The sequence below is a fragment of the Arachis ipaensis genome, chromosome B09 (assembly GCF_000816755.2).
Source record: "Arachis ipaensis cultivar K30076 chromosome B09, Araip1.1, whole genome shotgun sequence".
NCBI classification, from domain to species: Eukaryota; Viridiplantae; Streptophyta; class Magnoliopsida; order Fabales; family Fabaceae; genus Arachis; species Arachis ipaensis.
In genome coordinates this window covers 33,840,381-33,859,631 of record NC_029793.2, presented here as the reverse complement: position 1 = coordinate 33,859,631, position 19,251 = coordinate 33,840,381, and the positions used below count along the sequence as shown (strand labels likewise).

Here is a 19,251-nt window from a genome sequence, read left to right as displayed (position 1 = left end):
TTCGGATTGCCTAAAGTGCTTCCTAGTTGAGCAGCTAACATCTCAAGGTCCACTCCTGAACTTTTTTGTTGCAACATCATCTTAACAAGCGATTTTAGTTCATCTACTTCTTTTTGCATCACATCTTTACCCTCTAATGATGCTTTCTCAACTGCATGTTGCTGCTTAAGGGCGGTAATTTCTTCATTTTTCTTCAACAAAGTTGGTGTGGTAACTCTTCCATGACATCGCACTCTCCCTGCCTTCTCTTTCCCAAATATGGATTGAAAAGCTCTAATTGCTGATTCTTTAGACTTTTTATTCTCAGCTTGCAGATGTGCCTATATTAATGTGAAGAAAAATAATAATAACAAAAAAGAGTAACTACACACTTGGACTCAAAACATATATCATTTGACAACATCAAATCAAATAATAGCAATTAAGAATAGTATCAGCATTGTTTAACTCAATTGCAAGCATAAAGATAACCACAAATGATGGACACATTACCAAGACACAAGAAATCCATAACCTAGTTTAATCAAATTAACTCACAATACTTACAATAACATCCAAAGTGTCTTCATTCAATGATTTTCCCTTTGTGCTTTGGCGAGTCTCAACAAACATTTTTGCTTGAGTAGGTGGTTCATTATTTTCCTTAGAAGCAGCCTATAAGTCCAGTTCAACAAGCATTTATATAAAGTTAAAAATGCACGTAGTCTTGCACCCCACATACACATACAAATGCACAAAGAATAAAAAATTGTACCAATCTTGCACGTATTCTTGCAAAATTTATTGGACATTTCGATGGCTAAATTTCTGTTGTGTCCTATTTTTCTTATTCTGCGCAGACATTTTCTACATAGCAAGAGACAAGTATTATCAAAAAATTATCATATTTCACTCATAAATGTATATAACTCATAATTGCATAAGCAGACTACAATAAGTTGCACATGTCTTACCTTAACTTTCTCAGTTCTCCAATAAGCAATCAACTTGCGAAAATGACTCTCAGGTATGATTTTAGGACGATTTTTCAGCATTTCATTAACACTTTTGTATGGCAGAAAATGATTTTGCTTGATTGTGGTCTTATACCGTCTCCAGTTGTCATTGATACGAGCAAGGACTATCCTCTTTCCTTTAGTTGGAATAATGAACTTAGCCTATAAAACACAAATATTATTTGCTAGTAAGAATAAAATACATGTGTACATTTCCAAATAGTTTTTAAAAGAGACAATAATAATATTCTCACTTGAACATATTCCCAAATGGCTTCTTTATCTTTAATCCCCTTTCAATTTGTGTAAATTAATGGACAAAAATCTGAATTCCTTGCCACTGTGCCCAAAAATTTGCTCAAGTTATTTACAGCTTCATCAATAGGACCAATTGCCTCTCCTTCAATATCTAGAGTAATTTCTTCTCTATCTTCCAACTGTCTTGCATGAATCTTCAAGCATTGTGTAGGACCTCGTGTTTTCTTCACTGTTGTCTCTATACAAAGAGCTTAGAATAAGGCCATCAGCATCATTGCTCAATCAAAACAAAGCATGAAATCAGCCATTAACAAGGATAAAGCAGCACTAAACAGCAAAATAAACCCATATAAACTCACTAAAACCAAATCAGCACTTATAAAACAGCTCAGAATAAGGCCATCAGCATCATTGCTCAATCAAAACAAGGCATGAAATCAGCCATTAACAAGGATAAAGCAGCACTAAACAGCAAAATCAACCCATATAAACTCACTAAAACCAAATTGGCACTTATAAAATAACTCAGAATAAGGCCATCATCATCATTGCTCAATCAAAACAAGGTATGAAATCAGCCATTAACAAGGATAGAGCAGCACTAAACAGCAAAATCAACCCATATAAACTCACTAAAACCAAATCAGCACTTATAAAACAGCTCAGAATAAGGCCATCTTCATCATTGCTCAATCAAAACAAGGCATGAAATCAGCCATTAACGAGGATAAAGCAGCACTAAACAGCAAAATCAACCCATATAAACTCACTAAAACCAAATCAGCACTAATAAAACAGCTCAGAATAAGGCCATCAGCATCATTGCTCTATCAAAACAAGGCATGAAATCAGCCATTAACAAGGATAAAGCAGTACTAAACAGCAAAATCAACCCATATAAACTCACTAAAACCAAATCAGCACTTATAAAATAGCTCAGAATAAGGCCATCAGCATCATTGCTCAATCAAAATGGGAGATGCTCATGGTTCTAAATGGATTAAATCCATCGCTTGCTAGCTCTAATCTTATGTTACGAGATTCTTCAGCAAAATCGGGATGAAGCCTGTCAAAGTCTTTCCATGATTGGCCATCAGCTGGGTGTCTTAACTTTCCATCCTTTGAACGATGTTTATCGTGCCACCTTAATGATTCAGCTGTTTTTGAACACAGGAACAGCTTCTTAAGCCTTGGAATCAATGGAAAATGCCTCAAGACCTTTGTAGGCACAGGTTTTTTCTTCAACTTATCAAGTTCTATATCTACCTCAACATTTTCTATGTACCTGGAAGCTCCACAAATAGGACAAAATTCTTCATCTTCATATGTATCCCAGAACAGAACATAATCGTTGGGACAAGCATGAATTTTATTATAACCAAGTCCTAAATCTTTTACCATGGCCTTGATTTTATTGAAAGAATCAGGAATATTCAAATGAGGAATCGCTTCTTTCAGTAACTCAAGAAGAGCAGTAAAGGATGTGTTGCTCCAACCATTAAGAGTCTTCAACAAATACAATCGGATAACGAATGATAATGTCAAAAAATTTTTTACAGCCAGGATATAACTCTTGTTTTCCTTCTTCAAGCAAGTTATAAAACTTTTTTGCATCTTCGTTTGGCCCATCACCATCTTTATCTCCTTCAAGCACATGCCGAAACGTCTCGTTTAGCAGCCCATGAATGTCGTCGACAAGTCCTTCATGGACTTCACTCTCATCGGTTTCACTATCCATGCGACTTATCCTTTCGCCATGATGAACCCACACAGTGTAACCTTTTTGAAATCCCTTATTAAATGATCATAAACTTCATCCCTTCGCCCTCAACTAAAGTTATTACATATAGAACAAGGACAAAGAATTTCTTGTCCTTGTGGTCTACCTTTAGAAAAGGAAAAATCCAAAAATGAATTAACACCATGTTGGTAACCCTCAGTATGTCTTGGTAAACTAGCCCACCCTTTGTCCATTACTTTGTCAACTAAAATAAAAGACACGGACATATGTTTTAGACTAACTATAAGTGATTTTTTCATTCAAGAGCTTATTGCATCTAAAGAATTTCTAGAAGTCAACCACACATATTCAAAAGAGAACATCTCAACCAATCATGAGACTAACAATTTGTATTTAACAAACTATGCAAAGAAGCTTAATCAATCAATTAATCAGTAAATATTCTTAACAATTAAATGTTCAAACAAATTTAAAAAGATAATATATTAAATGATTTACCTGTAGTGTAGCTCAATGTCTAAGGTAGTCGCAGCTACAGAGAGACCCGCTATTTGATTATCTGTTTCTGGTTTTAAAGAGACAAACTAAAAAAACAACAAAGAATAAAAATATAAGTAATTCATAGCCAGATTTTTTAACAAAAAATTCACTTTTAAAACCAATTTTTAGAAATCTTATTTTCAAAAGTGATATATAACTAAAAAATCAAACAATAGAATTATCAAGTTTAGCAACACAGAAATCCAAAACACAATGCACTAACAAAACGTGTTCATCTTCAAATAGACAGCATCATCATATGTTTCTTCTACTACACTCTATCCCCAAGAAAAAATCTAAAACAATTAGTACAATGATGAGTTTTGCTAACTAGAACTCAAATTAATGAACAATGCACAAACAGTTTTTGAATTTAAAAAATGCAGAAACGGCCAAATACAAATTTCCCTTTCTATCTTATTAGCTAAATAAAGCCTCAAAACAGTTTTTGAACAATGCACAAACATCACCACTTTCCTTTCTTCTTCTTAAATCCAACAAAAATACCCAACAACCAAAGCCCTAACTAAGCAACAGAAACGCAGAGAAGAACACTTACTATAGATGACAACCCACAAACGGCCGATGCAGTGAAGCAGCAGCAACAAAGAGACAACCCACAGATGACAACCCTTTTTTTATTTTAAAGAGACAAACTACAACAGCAACAAAGAATAAAAATATAAGCAATTCATAACCATAACTATAATACTAACGTAACTATCACTTTCATGCCTGAAATAAATTGATTTCTCAAAATAAACAACAAACCATTCAAAGTGAACGAAGTATATAAATAAATTACTCAGAGATGCAATGAATGATATATAAATGCATTTTTTGAAACTTTAAATAAACTGTTCTAACTAAGTGTAAACTAACAAAGACCAAATAATGGATAACTTTTCTTTAAATGAGAACAGCATTTTGAGATAACAAATTGCCAACAAAATTAGAATAGCACTGTACCAAAAAGTATTTCAATTGAAACTCTTCTCAAATGCCTTCTATAATTGAGGTCTAAAAAATTATTTTGTTAATATAATTTGGCCCACTTTTAAACTAAAGGACTTTTAATAAAGTATATTTAAGTTTGTCAATTGAAGGTCTTTTATATAAAATTTAGTTTTGATGAAGTTTCAGAACAGAACCCATGACCAAAATAAAAGAGAAAGGAGTTTTGTAACTTTTTTTAAGGAGTGGCAACTGGTTTACATGGTAGTACACTTATGGATAGCAAGTAGCAACTAGCAAGCAATTATCAGGGTAGTTCAAAGAATAAAATGATAAATTTTATTCTCATTAAACTAATTCAAATGAAAAAAAAATTATCTATTCCATCAAATATTTAAAATAACAAATATTTCTCCTGATTAATTGAGGCATGTAGGAAAAAGAGCAGAATTTATGCTGATCTCTAAGTCAAATAGTTGGAATAAGCATGAAATTCCTCTGTTATCCCAGATGAAACCAACCAATATGAAAAGCAGTCCACAACTCACTGAAATAATAACATTATAAAATAAGGCAAAAATAAACAAAGCAGATAAATAAAATAAAAAATAAACAACTGAGAAACAGCGATGTAGAAATTACTCTATAATCCTCAATAAAGAGTTATTGGGCATCCACCATAGAACACCTCAAAGAAAGTAGAGAAACAGAACCATAATGCCACCGAACACACTACTAGCAGATAATAAAAGTTTTGCTACCTTAAATAACAGACTAACCTAAGCCCCAGGTTCATTTCACAAGTACACAATCCAAATTCAAACCAGAACAGAAACTCAGTCAACATTCAACACTCATCTTGCTCATGTTCACAAACATCACCACTTTTCACAGCCAACAAAATCACTCAACAGCCAATCAAACCCTAACTAAGCAACAGAAATCAGAGATGAAGACCACTTACCACAGATGACAAACCACGGCCAATGCAGTGAAGCAGCAGCAGCAGCGAAGCACAATCCACAACCAGCGAAGACAGTGAAGCAGAAATAGCGACGTTGAAACAGAACAAGGAGAAGCAAGGACGCCGTGGAGAAGCAGTGAAGCCTCGGAGCGGGGAGAAGCAGCGACGCCGCGGAGAGACTCAGCGACGCCGAAAAGAAGGAGGCAGCGACGATATCGGGAAGAATGGAGTGACGATGATGGTGCGACGATGGTAAGTGGCGATTTGGGGCTTCCTGGTGACTTGCGATGATGGTGCCATTTACGGCTTCATGGAGAGCTGTGGTGCGATGACTTCTCTGATTCTGAGGCGTGGGTTAGGGTTTGGTACGGTGGAGGGAGGAAGCTCTTTGGTTTCGAAGAGAAGGAGGGCTTTCTTATTAGCCTTATTTTTTTGGTGACTACTTATTAGCCTTATTTGCGCTGTTATGTTTCATTCCTTTATTAATTAGGAAAAAATTAATAATCAATAATAGATATATAATATTTATTTTAAAATTATTTTAATTTTAATTTTTTTATATTAATATTTATTATATATTTATAATAAAAATATATTTTTTATTAGTATTGTTTAATTTGTCTAATTATTTAAATAATTTAGAAAATGGTTGTTTCATAAATAATTGTTATAATGGTTGTAAAACCGTTCTTTAAAATAGGCAAAGAGAACGGTTTTATTTGGTTACTATAGCATAATGGAAAAATGAACTTCAACAGCAACACTGTAAAAACCGTTGTCTAAGACCATCTAATGGAACGGTTTTAAAGTGTAGCATTTCGGCAACGGTTTTAATGCGTTTTCTTTGTGCAATTCTTTAAACAACGATAAAAAATCGTTGCTTAAAACCAAATCATGGTAACGGTCATAAAACCGTTCTTTAAAATAGTCAAACAGAACGGTTTTAATTTGTTGCTATAAATTGATGAAAAATTGAATTCAACAGTAACACTTTAAAAAACCGTTGTCTAAACTTATCTAAGAGAACGGTTTTAAGGCGTTGCAAAATTTGGCATTGCTAAAGGCCATATTTGTTGTAGTGAAACTAGAATAATATCTTCAACGGAGGTGATGACTCTTCAATATCCAAAAGCAAAAGCATAAAACTATAAAACTATGAATGTAAAAGAAAACCTAGAGGAAGAGTAAATTCTCTCTAGATTCAGATCTAAAACTAAAAACTATGCTAATGAGAATATGTGTTGAGTCTCTGCACGTTTCCTGGCTCTAGTCTGTATTTCTGGGCCGAAACTGGGTCAAAATTTGGCCCGAAATCGCCCCCAGCATTTTCTGTTATTTCTGCAGATCGCGCATGTCACGCGTACGTGTCAGTCACGCGTACGCGTCATTTGGTGAATTTTCTTGTCACGCGTACGCATCAGTCATGCGCATGCGTCTTCATGCAAACTCCAATCCACGCGTACGCATCAGGCACACGCACGCGTCGCTGCAAATTTCTTCATATCGCGCGCTCGCGTGAGCCATACGTGCACGTTGATGCTTGCTGGTTATCTCCTTAGTTTTTTGTGTTCCTTCCATTTTTTCAAGCTTCCTTTCCATTCTCTAAGCCATTCCTGCCCTATGAAGCCTGAAAAACTTAACACATGGATCACGGCATCGAATGGTATAAAAGAGAATTAAAATATACAAATTAAAGATCTCTAGAAAGGAATTGTAAAATCATGCAAATCATATGAATAAGTGGGTAAAGACTTGATAAAACCACTCAATTAAACACAAGATAAACCATAAAATAGTGGTTTATCAGCTGGTCTTATGGTATTTACATGTTAAACAGAGAATGAAGTTTGCCCTAGACTCAGAAGACTACCCAGAGCATAACTTTTTTGCGGAACATTCACTAGCAGCTCACGAAAAAGTACTCCTGCCTCTAGCTGAAGGGGAAAAGAAGGGGTAAGAACTGGGGAGTTCTTAGTAGGATCGGGGTTATTAGTTAAGTTCATTAATTCTGTGTTGTTTAACAGACAAATAATAGAATACAAAAAAGTAGTAAATAGACAAAGAATATAGAAAAACATTACACAAAAAGATAATACACACAGAATACACAACAGAATACACAACAGAGTAATATGCACAAACAAGGATGATGCATGTCTAGTCCTATGCAGGCCACGAGCTCATGTGTCGATTGACTACCCGCAACCCGACATTTTCTAGGAACAAGTCCTAGATATAGATTTCTGTTGCATCAGTTGTATATTAGTCTAATGGTTGAAGCCACATCAGTTGACTTGAATATACGTACCCGTAGAAAACAGTTCCTGCTACATCAGTTGCTTACCGGTCGTGTGGCCAAAACCACATCAGTTGACTTTAATATGCGTACCCTTGGGAAATAATTCTCAGTTGTGGACATCCCCACTTACATTTTCCTTTTCCTTTTTGTAAACCTTTTTCAGTTTTCTTCTTTTGTTTCACTTCCTTAGCCACTCCTTTCAGTTACCAGTTCTCAATCTCTGTTTCTGATTATTAGGTGGCTTAGTCCTTTCTCTGATCTCTTTTAATTTCTTAACTAAATCATGTTCATTCACTTTCTATTTCTCTTCTTTACTTTCTTAACCAATTTTTAACTTCTCTACTTCTTTATTCTTTCTTTGTTTGTCTCTTTGACTTTTACTTTGCGAACTATTTCAGTTTCGGTGTGAATAATTAACATGTTCCAAGCATAGGTTCATTAAGTCTATGCTGAACCAGTTTAGCTTTTTATATAATACTTAACCCTAAACGCAAATCAAATACTAACAATATTGCTCCTAGATCGCTTCTCTAATCGACATTTATGTTTACCGTTAAAGCTTTACCAACAGTTTCTTTGGTTTTTATCTTTTCTTCAACATTTTATCTTTTTTTTATCTGCTCCTCACTAACATGTTCTTACCACTCCCTAAGTATTTTATGAAGCTAATTATGAGATTCTGAGCTTAAAGTTGTCTTCCTAAGACTTTTAGAAAAAATTGCCTTTTCACCATTATTTTATTATTTTTAATAAAATAACAATAATTAATATTTTATTATTAAATAATTTTTAAAAATATTTATTATGAATTTTTGAAAATTACATTTTTATCCCAAAATTTTATTAAATTATATTTTGACCCCTTAACTTTTGATATTTATACTTTAACCCCCTAAACTTTAGCATTTATACTTTCCTCCCCAAAATATAAAATATTTGCACTTTGACCCCTAACAAGATCAAAGAGCTGTTCTTGAGCATATTCAAAGTTTTTTTCATATTCTTCGTAAATTCTTAAATTCTTTCTTCAAATATGACCCGTTTTTCAATCTTTTCGATGACCGATTTTTACCATAAATCAAATTAAATTAGTAGCCACTAAAACCCCATAATTTCCACTTGATTTCAACACTAATTCATCACCAATTTGAGGCCTATCTTTTGTTTTTCCAGCTGCACTCAAGAACATTTTTATAGCTTAAATATCATCAAATTTTATCAAAATTTTAACAAACTTTCACCAAGAATAACTTATATAAGCAATCAATTTCAAGCATAACCAAATCACACAACAATCATACAACTCAAACACAATTAATCAAGATTAATTTTACCAAACTCTACCTTGATTTGCTGCTCTTTATTTGGCTATCCTTCAAAGTTTTACTAGAGCACTTTTTTCTACTAAATCACATCAAGAACAACATTAATTCCTTAAAACCTCAATTGATCGAATCTTAATCAACATGTTAGGATGGGATTTATAGCCTTAAAATTTCTGAAAATGAAAGATTCTTAGCTCACAAGTTATGTTAAGCAAGAGATCTATAGAGAAACATCAAGAAAACACAAATTTAACAAGGTTTCCTTGTAACCGAACCAAAGAGGAGGATGAGCAGCCATCTAACCTGATTTTAATCCATGAAAAGTGACATAGATTTGAAGAATAAAAAGAGAAGATCACTTTAATCGGTTTGAAATTTTAATTTGAGTTTTGGTTTGGAAGAAATCAAGATTTGAAGTCTTATGTGTTCAAAGTTTTCTCTCTTTTCTTTCTCTCTTATTTTCGGTCGTTCAAGGTGGAAATCAGCAGCTTGGAATGTCTTGGGGGTGAGAAAAAAATGTGCTTGATGTTGATTGGCTAGTTAAGGAGATGGTTAAAAAATATCTCAGGTATATAATTACTAAAACTATATGTATTAGAGAGCACAGTTAACAACATATTTAGATATTAAAATCTGAGCAACTAGTATAGATGATACTAGTAACATTATTAACATGAGAATAAAAGATATATCATGAGGCATCAACATTGCTAAAGTCATTAGAGAATGCTAGTGTTAACCTACACTAGTAGACTGTGAGCTCGGTTAAACTTATCTCCAGTTTTTTAGTAAAATAGATTAAATAATATTATAATATTCCTCAAACATGTCTAGTATTAATATCATAATAATATTATATTATTATTTTTCTTCTCTCACGAATCGAGTCTGGCTTGTCTAACCGAAGCGGCTCAAAAACTAGATTCTTCGTGACTATGTCGTCGAGCTTATCCCAGTGGAGGTGCTAGCTTAGTGATGACATAATGATGATATAGATTGAGATGCTTGATGATATAGCAGAGGTGCTTCCTTTACTGAACTTCTAAAAAATTCTGTTTCTTTAGAAAAGTTTCGTGTATCTAAAAACTAGGTTAATACACTGTCCTTATTCCATCCCCTTTTTTGTTTTAGAAAAAAAAAACCCTAAACCTCCTTTCTGAAGCAGCTTTGCCGTTCGGTCATAGTGCCACCATCTTAACCACCACACTGTTCGAGTTACTACCACGCCGGGAAAATCTTTTACGCTCCCACTGTCTCCAGCTAAGTGAGTAATTAGTTTAGAGTAATTAAATTTATACTATTTTATCTAATTTTCATAGTTATAATTTACACTAATTACATTTTTTATTGTAATTTTTTATTATAAAATTGTGACATGGGTTAAATTTAGAGTAATTAGTTTAGATCAATTAGATCATTTTTATTTCTAATTAAGACATAGAATTTTAATTCTCGTTTATAAATCATATGTTGTGAAATTGTGATATATGGTTAATTTGCTTTGTTTAGAGTAATTAGAATTTAAATTAGATTTGGTCAAGTTGGTTAATTAAGTTAGTTTAGATAAATTAGGATAATTCGTTAGATAAATTAGTTTATGATTTAGTTTAGAGTTGAAGTTAGACTAATTTAAACTTGAATTTAGGAAAATTAAGTTAACTTAGTATTAATTAGTGTTTTACATTAATTTAAGTTAACTTAGTTTAGTTTATATTAATTAATTTTACAAATGTTATTAATTTTTATATTTTACTAACTTTATTTAAATTTTAGGATATTTTGTTGTCGTGTAGTTTTAATCGTTGGTTGTTTGTGTTGATATATACATAAGTTGTTTGTGCAGTACCGAGGTTGATTTTTTATCTCTAAATATGCTAAGTTATTTAAATTTTATTCCGAACTTATTTTTCCTAGGATAGAGTTTTAGAAAAAAAGTGAAAAAAAGTTGTCTAGTGGCAACTTCTCGAGTACCTTGTTTGCTAGAAAATTGCGGAGTAATAAGGGGATGCACATTAAAATGACTAGGATTTAATGTTTGCTTGAATGTATGTTTTTTTAATTTATGGTTGCAACTGTTTCCTTTGTGAAAATTGATAAATTTTTTTTGTGGAGATCTTTAAATTAAGAAAAAACTCTGCCAAATTATTATTAAAATTGTTCAAACACATGGTTGGTTTGTGAAAACTTTTACATTTGGTAGAGGTTTCTAATTATAGATAAAACTTTGCTGAAATTTTTTAAAAAATTAATAAGTTGTGTTGTTGGTTAAATTCTAGGTTGTTTGTTGCAAAATAATTTCAAGTCATCGTTTGTGGATATATGATAAGGATAACGGTCAATCGGAGGGGTTAAAACCTGAGTTCTTTGAGGGGTTGATCAGTTTGTTTGCATGTGTCTTCAACATGAAATTGTTTGAGTCTCAATGGGTGTATAGGTGTCCATGTTATAAGTGTCGAACGACTAAGTGGTTAGGACCTTCGGATGTAATTCTTCACCTTTAATAAGGGGTTCAATGATGGGTATTGGGTGTGGGCTAAACATGGAGAAGTTGATGAGCAAGAAATCAATCAGTCTGCATCGAATTTTAATAGGTCTAAGGGTCGATCAAGAAGGGTTAATTTGGTTAGAAAAGTGAATATGGAAGAGGATAATTGGGAGGGTAAATAGGGGAGATATAATAAGATGGTATTTGATGCATGATGTATGAGCATCTTATACCCATTTTTTGCTTATTTTAAGTTAGAATTTAACGAGTTTAAGTACATTTTAGTGTTAAAATCCTTCTTGGATGCTACTTTGAGTTGTTTTTATATTTTGATTATTTCAAGTAAAATTCGGATCAATTTGGCAAAGTTTTGTGCAAAAAAAAAGAGAAGTTTTGAAACTGCCACCAGGGCGCTAAACGCCAAGCTAGCGTTTAGCGCCAGCAACTCAGCGAGACTAGAAGTGTTCTACCCCCTTTTGGGTGCTAAACAACAAACCTGACATTTAGCGCCAGGCAATCTGGATCTCACCTCACTCTTGGAGCATCTTTAGTTGGACCTAGCTTTTAATTGTTATCTTTTATCTTACTTTAGTTATTTTTATTTACAAATAAATCTTTTAGGTTTAGAAATTATTATTTTATTTTAGATTCAAATCAAATTAGATTAGATATAAAAGGAAAAAGATTCACCCTTTAGGGGGATCTTCTCACTTCCGCACTCTCACATTTTTTAAACCCTAGTTTTCTCTCTGAAGTATGAGCCACTAAACCTCTTCAATTAAGGCTAGGAGTTCTGTTTATTTATATGGATTGAGACTGTTACTTTTCTATTTTAATTAATATATTGATTCATTTTCAAGGATTACCTTCGTTCTTCATTTTATGAATCTGGGTAGATCGGAAGAATGACCCTTATTCTATATGCGTTTTTGTGACCCTTGGAAGAGGATCTCACCTGAACAACAGCTTGAAAGCAAATTCATCCTAAATCGTTAATTACTTGAACTAATCAAGATACATGACATATAATCCTCTTAGCTTTGGATAATTAGGATTTTTGTGGCCTTAAACTAGAATTGAACTTAACCCTTTAATCGAAATTAAGTGACCAAGATATTAGCGGTTAACTAGGTTAGAGGAGACTAAATCACTACGACATTAGGATTTAGTCAATTATAGTTTGCCATAAATTGAATCTTTCATGATTAAAATAGTTGGTAAGAAAACTTAATCCGGAAAAGTAAACATCTTCGATGCCTTAACTGCCTTCTCTTATACATTTATCACTATTCTTATTGTTTGCGTCTTCTACTCTTTGAATTACTGTTTAATGTTTTTGAACCCCAAACATCATTTTCTACTTGCTTGACTAAGAAATCATTCAACCATAGTTGCTCAATTCATCAATCCTCATGGGATCGACCCTCACTCACCTGAGGTATTACTTGGTATGACCCGGTGCACTTGCCAGTTAGTTTGTGGATCTAGAAAATCCGCACCAATGCAATCATTGTTAATATTATGGAAAATGTTAAATAAGGGCCTAACTTGGAAGCAAAGAAATTATATGATTTGTTAGAATCTTCCGTACAACTGCTATTTGAGCGGTGCATTCATTCAAAATTGTCTGCTGTATTAGAATGATGAGTATTAAATCTTTGTCAAATCATATCCAAGAGTCTTTTGATAAGTGGGCCACCCTTTGTAATGAATTATTACCCGTTGGGAGTATTAGCATCCCTCGGAGCCATTATAAGGCAAAGAAGCTAGCTTCAAAATTAAGTATAAATTTGGTAAAAATTGATTGTTGCTCGAATGGTTGTATGTTGTATTATAAGGGGATGTAGACTTCACTGCTAGCAAATCTTTTGATATACCGAGGGTAGAGAGAGAAAGGATTGATAAATGAAGGTTAAAGAGAGTTCCAAACAAAGGTTGCACTACTTGCCCCTAATCCCTAGACTAAAAAGATTGTATGCCTCAATGAGTTCGACCCTTCGCATATGGCATAGTAACATCAAGAGAGATGATGGTTTTATGACGCACCTGTCACACGGAAAGGCTTGGAAGCACTTTGATCAAGTCCATTCTATATTTGTGAGCGAGCCTAGAAATGTAAATTAGCTTTATGCTCTAATGGGTTTGTATTGAACTCTAATTTTCGTAACATGTACTCTTGTTAGCCTATTATGGTGACTCCTTATAACCTACCTCCCAAAATATGCATGAAGGAGCTATACATGTTCTTAAATTGTATCATACCCAATCCAAGTAACCCAACAGCCAAAATTGATGTATTTTTGTAACCCTTGGTGGATGAGTATAATGAGTTGTGGATTGATGATGTAGAGACATGTGATATTTTAACTAAAATAAACTTTCAAATACATGTTGTGTTGATGTTGACATCAATGACTTTCTTGCATACGATATGCTATCTGGCTGGTCCACTCAGAGAAGGATATTGTGTCCTATTTGTATGGAGAATACAAGGTTATTTTGGCTGAATATGGGGTTAGAAATTTGTGGTTCGATTGTCATTGAAGATTTATTAAGTTTGATCATTCCTTTCAACATAACAAGGACTTGTTTAGGAAGAATAAAATTGAATAATAAGAGACACCCATTTGGTTGAGTGGTTTAGAAGTGTGACTTCGGGTCAGTAGTATCCCAATATCATCGATAATTGGGCAAGGTTGAGAATTCTGGGATATGGAAAGGAGCATAATTAAAAAAGATGTGTTTGATAACATCATACACATGGTAATGGATGATATGCTAACAAATGATAACTATAAGGCTATGTTAGATTTAGTTATCATTTGCAGGCGACAGATCTGAATTTAAAGGGACTTAACAACGGACAGTGGTCTAAACTAAAGGCTATATGTTCTCTAACAAAGGATCAAAGAGAAAATATTTTTAGGTGGATTAGGGGATTGAGGTTTCTCAATGGTTACGCCTCTAACTTGGGTAGATGTGAAAACGTCTCGCAAGATAAGCTTGATGGGTTGAAGAGTCATGATTGTCACGTTTTTATGGAGTTGTTGCTTCTTGTTGTCTTTAAAGAACTCTTTACCAACGTCTAAAAACTTCTCACAGCTCTAAGTGGGTTCATTAGGGAGTTATGTACTACAAAACTTAGGATTGATAATCTTATGGGCATGGAAAAGAACATTCACATCATACTTTGTAGGTTAAAGAAGATATTCGCCCCAAAAATTTTTGATGTGATAGAATACTTAGCAATCCACCTACCATATGAAACAAGAGTGTGTAGGGGATTCAGTTTAAGTGGATGTTTCCTTTAGAGAGGTTGATTTGGTCATTCAAGAAAACTATGAAAAATAAAGCCGGATTGAGGGTAGCATCTGCGAAGCATTTTTAGCCAAAGAGACATTCGCATTTTGCTCCTTATATTTTGAATCTCATGTTGAATCACAGAGAACAAGAGTTGGAAGGAATTATGAGAGGAGAGAATCCTCGTCAAGCGGACCAACATTCCAATCTTTGTTTAGGAATGAGTTGCAATGGGCACAGTTAGTGAATATTGGTTAGAGAATAAGGAAATTGAGGTCGCACATGTAATGACCCAACTATTGACACATCATGACCAATGTCAACGGCTAGATGCTACTCATCAGAGGAACCTACAGAGATCTAGACTCAGGAGAATAATATTATATACATATGAGCCTGATAAGAGACAATTTTTGTATGGTTCGGAATCAATCAAAACTAGAATCAATTCGTTAGTAGCATAGTCCAAACCAACAATAAATTCTCTTAATCAAATGTTAAACTCAAATTAAAATAACCGAGAGTAATTAAACCTCGGGTCGTTCTCCTTAAGAATTGCAATGAAGTGTCCTATTATTATATATGAGACATTGGGGGTTGTGAATGCAAGAGAGAGCAAGCAATGTAAATGGTAAGAAATTAAAGTGCAAAAAGGTAACTTAGCATGCAAGAAATTAAGAGTCAAAGCAATTAAAACAAGAAAAGGGAATTAAATGCTAAGAAGGTCTCTTGGAAAGAAGTGGGTAATTAAGGATCCATCTCCTAGTTGTGGACCACAAACATGGTAATTGTGTGTGAATTAATCCCAATTAGTCAACCCTACATCGAGGATAAGTCAACTAGGCATAATTAATTTCAATCCACAAGTCCTAATCAACTCACTAATTAACTTAGTGAAAGACTAGTGTGAGTGGAAATCAAATTAATTAACAACCCTCACACAATGTGGAATGGACATCCACAACTCAAGTTCACCCAAACCACACAATTTCTCAACCAAGAGTGAGAAAAACTATACAAAAACCCAACCAAGCATTTTGTCAAACACTTGGTGGGTGTGAAAATAAAGCATGGTAAAATAACAAGAAATATAAATTCTACAACTACCAATTGCAATAAAATGATAACAACAACTAAAGGAAGCAATAAATGGCATAGAAACATAAATTGCATTAATTGAAAATCAAAATGACAAGAGTGTTCATAAACATAAAAGAACAAAAGAAATGAAATAACAAAATAGAAGGAAAGAACAAATATGCAATAACAATAAATGATAAGGAAAAGTAAATGAAAGAAAGAATTAAAAGTAGAAATTGCAAGTAATTAAACTAAAAACCCTAGGTTCTAGAGAGAAGGGGGAGCTTCTCTCTCTAGAAAATGAACTACATGACTAAAATCTAACCCTAATTGCTCCCCCCTTTATCCCTCTTCAATTTGGCTTGAAATAGCTTCAAAAATGAGTTGGATTGGGTTTTGGGGACCCAGAAATCACCCCCAGCGGTTTGCAGTTAATGAGCTCACGTGCCAGGACCTGTGCGGATGCACAGACGTGTGCGTCCGCACACTTGCTGTTTTCTGACCTGTGCGTACGCACAAGTTGTGTGTGTACGCACACATAGACTTATGTCCACTATGACAAATTTCATATCATTTTGAAGCCCCGGACGTTAACTTTCCAATGCCGCTGGAACTGCCTCATTTGGATCTCTATAACTCAAGTTATGACCAATTTAGTACCTAGAGGTCAGGATGGACAGCTTTCCAAATCCTTCATTTCTTGAATTCTTCCACTTTGTATGCTTTCCTTCCACTTTCTCAAGCCATTCTTGCCTTCAAAACCTTAAATCACTCAAGCAAACATATCAAGGCATCAAATGGGAGAAAAGTGAATTAAAATTGGCTATTTAAGCATGAAAAGCATATTTTTCACAATTAAGCACAATTAGGAAAGAATTCATAAAAGCATGCTATTTCAATGGATAAGTGCAAGAAAAGTCAATGAAATCCACTCAAATAGAGCAAATAAATACCATAAAATGTGGATTCATTAGAGCCTTTAGTATTATATTGGAGTTAATCAAACGTTTGTAAGTCATAACTGTAACTGTCTCAATAAACTGGGCTTAAAGCATGAATCATCTAATGCAAAAAGTGTAAATAAAACATTGTCATACATCATTACCCATACTAAAAGAAATATATAAATCAAGTATTTTCAAAGTACATGTCCAGCGTCATAAGAAAACATAATTACTATATATCAGAATATATATATGACCAAAAGACATCTCCTACTTTAACCCACACAAGGATTTCTTAGACTAAAACTCGAACTATCGCGAAGTTAAGGAGATCCTAATCCTCAAAAAGACTATCAAAAGTGGGGAAGAATACTGCTAAGAAACGAAGGTCATGACAAGATGAAATGTCCATCCAAAATACCCAAAGCTGCCGACTCAAGGATGATCATCAAGGGATTCTCCTAGTACTCTTCCTACCTTCCCAGAATCCGAACCATCAGAAGTTAAGTCCACCTCCAATTGGTCTACCCAAGAAGGTATCTCCTCAAAAGGCTCGACCTCCAATGAACTAAAGGGCGCATCCTGAACTACAACGACATAATGTCCCTAAGGGTCATCAAGCATAGGACCAACTGAAGTGCCAGAATCATCTCAACCTCGGCCAGACCCTCTTCCCACTCTGGTAGGAGTTATTCTACTAGAGGATGTACGTCATATACAGGGTCCATCTAATTGAGATGGTATGCAAAAGGAAACTGACCAGGGCTCGGATGTTACTCTGATAGAAAGAACTTGTAGGACATGTCAGGGCTAAACCCCACACTATGTATAGAGTGCAAAAAGCCACGATCGCATAAAGCATAGATGCATGTCTTCGATATTCCCCACATGAAGACTCTTCCCTACTCGAGGTATTTATAGCTTAGCATGAAGGATATTTCAAAGAATATCACTGCCGATCCACAGATGTGGGAGTAAGGGCGTGAGAACCTATGGTTTCCAATAGGGTGAACGGGAAAAAAAAAAGGGAATCTTAGGACATTTGTCTCCAAGTTTTTATTGGGAAAAATAGAATACAAGCATATAATATGCAAAAAAAAAGAGAAAGAGAAAATCAAATACAAGCATAAAGAGTCTAACAATAACCAAACACAGTAAATGCAGATGCGCAAATAACATGATGCATGCCTATTCTTATAGCAGGCCATGAGCTCATGTGTCGATTGCCTATCCGCAACCCGACGTTACTTAGGACTTCACCTGAATATGGTTTCTCAACTCAGTCAGTCATGCACATCATAATCATAATAATTTGCTAGTTGAGAAATGTGCGCCTGAAAGAGAAACAACTTTTGGTGGGCATCCCCATTTGGCTGGGGAGAGGTATAATGAGCTCCTCGCACACATGGCAGAAAGGGATGCTCGCATACTTGGCAAAGAGAGATGATTGCAATACGAAAACAGAGTCCCTGAGGTATGAGCTTAGGTAGGAGTTGGAGTAGATCCAGTGGATGCGACTCCAAATGGAAGTCTACTATGACCAGATGCGCACTAGTGGCAGCGCTGCTGTTGGAGGAGCCCCTTGTCCTCTGCACAGGCACCAGGACAGGTACCAACACACTACCTAAACTACTGACTCAGCAGAATTAGGGGGGCAACAATGAAGATTATCAAGACCCATAGTGGTTAAGGTTTTATTTTTCTTTCTTTGATAGTATTAGTAGTTTATCTGTTTGACTTTTTCTTATGTACATTTGTTATTTCAGATTATAATTGACTATTTTTATTAAAAATACCATTTAATTTTCATTAATTCGATTTGACTATTAATTCTTAACATATTGATGATGATATATCAGGTTATAACAAGTATTTTAAATAGATGTTGCCTTGGCATCTTTAATAACTTTTTTTAAGGTTTAAATAATTTGTTGTATAGAACCAATTTTTAATGGGTATAACTTTAATAGAAATGCCAGTATCTTCATCTTTCATAAATAAAAATGGTAGTTTACTCTGAATATTTTAAATTAATTAATAAAAGAAAAAATATATTATTACATTATTAGAAAAAAAATAATATTATTACATGCATTAAATATAATTTATATAAATTGTACTACAATCATATATAATTTTTTAAATTAAAGAATTAAATTATTATATAACAATTGTCATAATTACTAAATCATGTTCTGACATTTAATTTAGTATATTATTAAATGAAAAATTATCTAAATTTTTTATATATATATTTTCAATAATGCTAGGGAACCAAGAGGGTACCAGCTAAATGACTCTGGGTGAATCCAAAACCTCTACGTGGATGGTGCTTATGTTAGGCATTAGGATGTTTCTTCTACTAA

The 19,251-nt window shown here is 34.0% G+C and overlaps 2 long non-coding RNA genes across 2 annotated transcripts; both read right to left on the bottom strand.

Annotated features, from left to right (window-relative positions):
* LOC110266547 lies at window positions 1,018-17,408 on the bottom strand. The gene is made up of 3 exons (XR_002353953.1): window positions 17,399-17,408; window positions 9,147-9,152; window positions 1,018-1,127 (listed from the first exon to the last, which is right to left on the bottom strand). It is a non-coding gene; the product is annotated as an uncharacterized LOC110266547 (long non-coding RNA).
* LOC110266546 lies at window positions 1,382-3,568 on the bottom strand. The gene is made up of 2 exons (XR_002353952.1): window positions 3,493-3,568; window positions 1,382-1,489 (listed from the first exon to the last, which is right to left on the bottom strand). It is a non-coding gene; the product is annotated as an uncharacterized LOC110266546 (long non-coding RNA).